Consider the following 6,443-nt stretch of genomic DNA (forward strand, 5'->3'; position numbering starts at 1 on the left):
GTGATTTCTTTGTTTCTTTAATATGCTCTTCCCCCATGGTATAACCCCTGTTTTCAATATATTTGATTCCGGTGAGCTGAATCTTGTATATACATTTTTCTAATTTCAGGAGGGGAAGGGAAATAACAAAATGCTGAAATAAGGATATAGTTTGACCCAATGTAACAATGAGATTTACAATACACTATGTTGAAAACAAACTTTACAACTTGGGGGGGGGGGGAGTTTAGAGGTGGGGAGGGAAGGGATGGTAGGGGAGAAACAAAGGAAGAAGTAACAACATGCGATAGGAAATGTACTCATTAGCTTACTCATGTAATTGTAATCCCTCTGTACAGTATTTTTACAATAAAATATATACAAAAAGACAATATTATAACACCAAGTCCTCGTTAAACTAGCAAGTAATGTAAAATGCAACATGTTTTGATATAATGTCATTTATACTAATACTATTATAAGTACTACTAAGTAATTTTGAAGAATTCTTAGATGAAGCTTGTTTGGTTCTTCCTAAAGTATCCTGAAATATTTGTTTTTAAAAAAAATAAGAATTAACCCCTCCTTCACATTCTTCAATAAACTCCAGACAAATAAAATCGTCTGTTCTGTGTTAAGAGATGGACATACACTGGCACTATATTGGAAATAAAGCGTTTTCTAGAAAAGTACAATAATCACTTGGTATACTAAAGTCAGAATGTGGAACACAAGCTAAATTCAAGTCCTAATCCCAAATATTTCCCAGGAAATACCTTTCTTGAAAGATTAACTAATGGGTTGGGGAGGGAGGAAGGGTGGATAAGTAAAGTATAAAAGAGGAAGTAAAAGAGAAAAAATACACACATACATAAACATGCTTTCATATTTAATAATGTCATCATTAAGATTGTACAATCTTAATTGTAAAAAGAAATATTCATTTGGCCTGCAATTGTACGGTGTTCCATTCACATCAACTGTGCTAGAAACAAAATCAATCACCTTTTACATTTTCATTCAGATGTAACCATTGTACTTTTCTTTTTTTTGGGGGGTAGGGTCCGGTCGTGGGGCCTGAACTCTGGGCCTGGGCACTGTCCCTCAGCCCTTCAGCTCAAGGCTAGCGCTTTACCACTTGAGCCACAGCACCACTTCCGGCTTTTTTCTTTTTGCTTATGTGGTGCTGAGGAATCGAACCCAGGGCCTCAGGCATGCAAGGCAAGCGCTGTACCACTGAGCCACCTTCCCAGCCCCCATTGTACTTTTCTGAAGTACACTACAATAACTTCAAATATGTATATAAATTAGCCTAATAAGTACTTTTTCTCCCCACACTTTTCATTTATAGGAATTGGAAACTTTGTCCTCTATTTTAGTTATTTTGAAATATATTGTTAAGATAGCTATAACCAATTGTCACTCTTCTTTGCTACAGAAAACTAGAAACAATTCCTTCTCTGTAAATGTATCTTAGTGTCCCTTGTCTAACTTCTTTCCAGCCTCCTTGCGCTTTCCTCTTCTCAGTCTTTACTCAATTGTCTACTATTCCACTCCATTCTTCCAATAAAAAAATCACCAGATGCTCAGTTTTATTCATGCTTCAAATAAGCTATAGATCATTTTTAGTGTTAGTATTCCTTATGAGTAACCCCTGGAGTTGGTATCTTAGAAGGTAAAGAGCACGAACAACAAAATTAATAAAAATCACCTATGCCCCTACACCCGTGTTAAAAGAGAAGATAACATCTGTAAAAACATTAACTAAGTAAGACTTTCCAAGAAGAGACCCTAAAGTCTTAGCAACACATCCTCAGTTGAAATGCAGTTGCACAGTTTGAAGCTCTAACTCTACCTCTATGAAAGTACATTGGTAAATGTACTTAAAGATGTACATTATGGGCACACATTACTTCCAAAAAATGCCTTTCCTAAATAATTAGAAACAAAAGCAGCATTACATATTTGTATCTCCGTTGCCAAATTAAATGACAGTGTGTTCTATGTTGTCAGTTCTGAAAAGTTGGCAGTTGTTAAAGAAAAGACTCCTAAATCCACTGCTTGCTTTCATATCTTTGTATGGAGGTTTTAAAAATAATTTTCCTACCTATATCTGCGATTCTTTGTTCCCCTGCTGTTGTATGACTAGAATCCTTCAAACCTATTTCCTCCAACCCTTTAATATCCTAAGTGACTTGCAGAAATTGAGCTAAACATTTGGAATTGAGATTAAATTCCCTGAATGCTTTTGGCATTGCTGAGTGCTATCATTCTCATCACTGCTCAGCACAAATGCCATTGGATAAAGTGATTTTTCTCAAGGGAGAGGGGGGTAGGAATACTGCAGCCACTGAATGATATGTGAGACGTGGAGCTATAATAGTGACAGAGTTTAAAGCACAGCCTTCCTCGCTATGACAGAGCATGTAATGCACCTGAAATTGGGCCCCGTGTAGTGACTAAGAGTTTCAATTTTCGGAGTTTTATAGAATTCTGTATTATGTTTGACAGCTCGTTTTCACACCAATGGCTGGTTCCATAATACTAACAAAGTACAAAGATGAGAAAATGTCACAGAAAGAGAGAGAAAGAATGCAAAAGTGTATGCAAGCTTCTAGCACATAAAACATAATTTCCTAGGGGAAATTACCATTCTTCATATTGTTATGACATTTTCAGTGTACTGAATCTGCAAATTTTGGCTGTTCTCCACACACATATTGCAAAGTTTGTTCAAATGGAGAGAGTGAGGCAGGGAGCTGCCAGTTGCCTAAGACCTTCTGTGCATGCTGATTCCCCTTTGTCTCACACCAAAGCCCCATGATCTGCTGGGAAAACCCAGGATAGTCACATGCACAGAAGATACATGGTGCCCCAATATAAAATGACATTCTGGAAGGACTGAGATAGATGACCAATCTCACTGGTCATTCCCTCCATCCATCTACTCCCTGACAATGTCCATCTCTACTGATGAATGAAGTTCTTTCTTCTACAAATCAATGAGAATCCAGCCAACTTTCTAATATCTGTTTCTCTCTCCAGTGCTGTTCTTGCTTCCTTTTTCCCTCCAGTCCCTGCTCAGTTAAGCATTTCTGAGGGAGAACCTGAAGTACAGAGACCCAGGCCCCTTAGCAACTTGGCAAATCTTCCAAGCAGGAAGAAACTCAAGAATCCAAGAACAGGATCAGAATCTTTCAGTTGATTCCCTGCTGCCTCTGTCTTCTCTCCCTTTTTCCAATTTTCTCCTTGCATTGATGAAATCAATATTGACATTGTAGGTTCCCAATTTTTGAGCTTCTAGATTCACAGCTGGTCTGCTTTTTAGTGTGCAACCATTTGTCAAATTGATTAATTACGAGTAGCAATTCCTCTGCTTCAGCCTCAGGGTCATTCTTGTCTTGTGAGGTGTTCCCAGAGGCAGTCCCCTGGGGAGAATTTTCCTCTGTTACCTGAGGATCACCCTCTTGGTCTCAATCTTCTGGTCCCAAAAGACTAGAGTTGGCACTTGTTCTAAAATAGTGATTCTGTAACCAAAAAAGCATTTTTTAATGGCACAGAGGATTATAATGTAGCAGGCAGAGCGGTTTTGAAGTCACTCCTTAAATACTAAACCCTGAATAACAAGACCATGGCAAATGGATCATCAGCTTGTACATCTAAAAATAGGGGTGCTGATGCTATCTTTACCTGTATGGAGCGCAGTGAAATAAAGGGTCATGTTATTGGTGCTCTAATTCAAAAACTAAGCTTTCCAATTACAACATGAATTTCATTTTATTATCTCTTACATAGAAGATGGGGGGAATAGAAGTTCACACCATCCCACCTGCAAACCATGATGCTAACTTTGTACCCAGAATGAATGCTTTAAGCAAGATTATTGAGGTACTCATTGCAACTCAATGGGGAAAAATATCACTGTAATTCCATGCCCAAATGAAAATAATCTATGTTTATGATATTCATTAGCCTAGGATTCCTAGTTTTGTGATATTTAATAATGTTTAAATTTCATTGAAATATACAAGTAAGAAGTTATTCATTATTAAATGATGAAAAGATATTTTATTTAAAAACAAGGTCACTAGTTGTTACCATCATATGCATTTATTTGATCTTCCAAAGTCACTAATTTAAGGAGCATGAAGGCCATTTGCTCTCTTACATGGCTTTTGTGTCTCCATCTGTGCCCCTCAAAAGAGCACAGGGGTGAAGTCATTTGCTAAGTCATGCTCCATAAAAATCCAGGCCAAAAAGTACATCAACCATAGCATGTAATAATGATACAGTGATTGGTTACAGTGTCCAGCTGCCAAAAAATTTACCTTCCTGTAGTCCTTTCAAATACTTAAGGGAATCCTGTGTGTCTGGGTTCTAGGTACTTGTCACTGATGACAGATGATGCCCCAGGATTGAAGTCATGGCCAGAAATTATGCATCAAATCCTTGCTGAGAAGTTATTCCCAGAAACACTTCTTAGAAAGTGGGTTTCTCAAAATGGAAGTAATCCAAAGTATATTGCTATCGTTACTTATTGATGTTAATAACTGTAACAACCATACACATTATGCTATAAATGTTTATGTTTTATAAAGTGACTTCCATTAGCTCTCTATCTCAGCCATGGGTATTTGAAGCTTATTTGATAAGGCTATAAACATTAGGACAACAATAATAATAACTTCTATTATTGATCATGTAATGTATACCAGACATCTTTAATGTGATCCTTACAACCACCTCACAGTCAGGAGCTGTTTTCATTTCTAATCCACCTCACAGTCAGGAGCTGTTTTCATTTCTAATCTACAGATGAGGAAACAGAAACTTACTGAGAGTCAGTAACTAAATAACTAATAATGAAGTCAAATTGAATTTTGGGTTTCAGTTATAATCAAAATATGAATACCACCCAGGTATGGTGGTTCAAGACTATAATCCTAGCTATGTAAGAGACAGAGACTAAAGGATTGAAGTTCAAGGTCATTTGGGGGCATAAAAATATTCAAGAGAGCCAGATCCCAGTAGCTAATGCCTGTAATCTTAGCTACTCAGGAGGCTGAGATCTGAGGATCAAGATAATTTGGACACGAAAGTCCATCAAATTTTATCTCTAATTAACCACTAAAAAGCCAAAACTAGAGCAATGGCTTAAATGACAGAGTTCTAGCCTTGAGCAATAAAATCTCAGGGACAGCACCTAGACTCTGAGTTCACTGGTGCCAGCTAAAGGTTGCATTTTAAGCACCAAAATATTAATGCCTCAAATTTTATGAGTATTAGCTAATGGAAGACATGACCAGCATCTTCATTTTATGTAATTTCTTCATTAATCACACTTTTTTTCAGACTAGAAGTCATCAGAGACTCTGGAATTTTCCCTAAGGTAACTGGCTTTTGGCAAAAGGATGTGAAAACAAAACTAGGTTTAGGAATTTGCCAAACTCAAGAAAAGTGAAAAAAGCTTCTTCAGTACTCACTGCAAAAGAGTGATAATTATCTAAAACAGACCACGAGGTGGCCTTCCCTGAGTCACATGAGGAAAAAGTTAGCATGTATATTGCCCAAAGAAAAAGATGAACTAATATAAAGTAGAATACTATCATACAAAAATACATCTATGAGACAATTGTCAAGTGGGATTTACTTTTCATATTACTATATATTATTCATGTTAAGGTTTAGAAAATAATATATCAAGGTAAGGCATGACCCAGTGAGTACTCTGAATTAGAGGAGACTGGAAAGCCCTAGAAGCATCCTTGAAAAAAAAAGTTTCTCTCTAACTAAAAGTTTCTCCTTTTTTCCAAATTCAAGTCATAGAAACAATAATTCTTCTTACCCATTGTGCCCCATTACAAAATGGAACCACTCTCTCCCAAAACTAGCCATGAAACTTCACGCATCTCCCTTGAAAACCTGCAGTCTAGGGAAGCTCTACCTTGAGCCATGTTATGCAGACAATTCTAGAATGATCTGGACAGGCCTGTGGATTTCCATCATTTTTGCATCACATCCTCTCCCCCCATCATACTTCTATAATGCTGCTCATTCTCCATCAAAACTAAACATATACAATGGACAGCTTTCCCTGGATATTTAGATCTTCATTTCTGAAAGCTCTACAGCATTTAAAATTTTAGTATGTAAACATGTTTTTATATAGTTACCCTGGCTTTTCTCATAGAAATGCCAGCTATGACTCTTATGACAGATAAGCTATACATCTTTCTACTCTTACACTTGAAAACAATAACCAAAAATAGAAGAAAACAGAGAACAAGAAAACTGAGACACATTTCAAAAAAATCATTTCTTAATATTTTTATTGTATATTCAAAACTAATATTATAAACTTTGTTGGTTATTTAATTACAATGTAAGACTATATATCAATGACCAAGATGAAAGTTTTTAAAAGGAACTGTGATTAACACTGACATACTAACTTTTCTATATCC

The sequence above is a fragment of the Dipodomys merriami genome, unplaced genomic scaffold, assembly GCF_024711535.1.
Source record: "Dipodomys merriami isolate MVZ:Mamm:240054 unplaced genomic scaffold, mDipMer1.0.p SCAF_4, whole genome shotgun sequence".
NCBI classification, from domain to species: Eukaryota; Metazoa; Chordata; class Mammalia; order Rodentia; family Heteromyidae; genus Dipodomys; species Dipodomys merriami.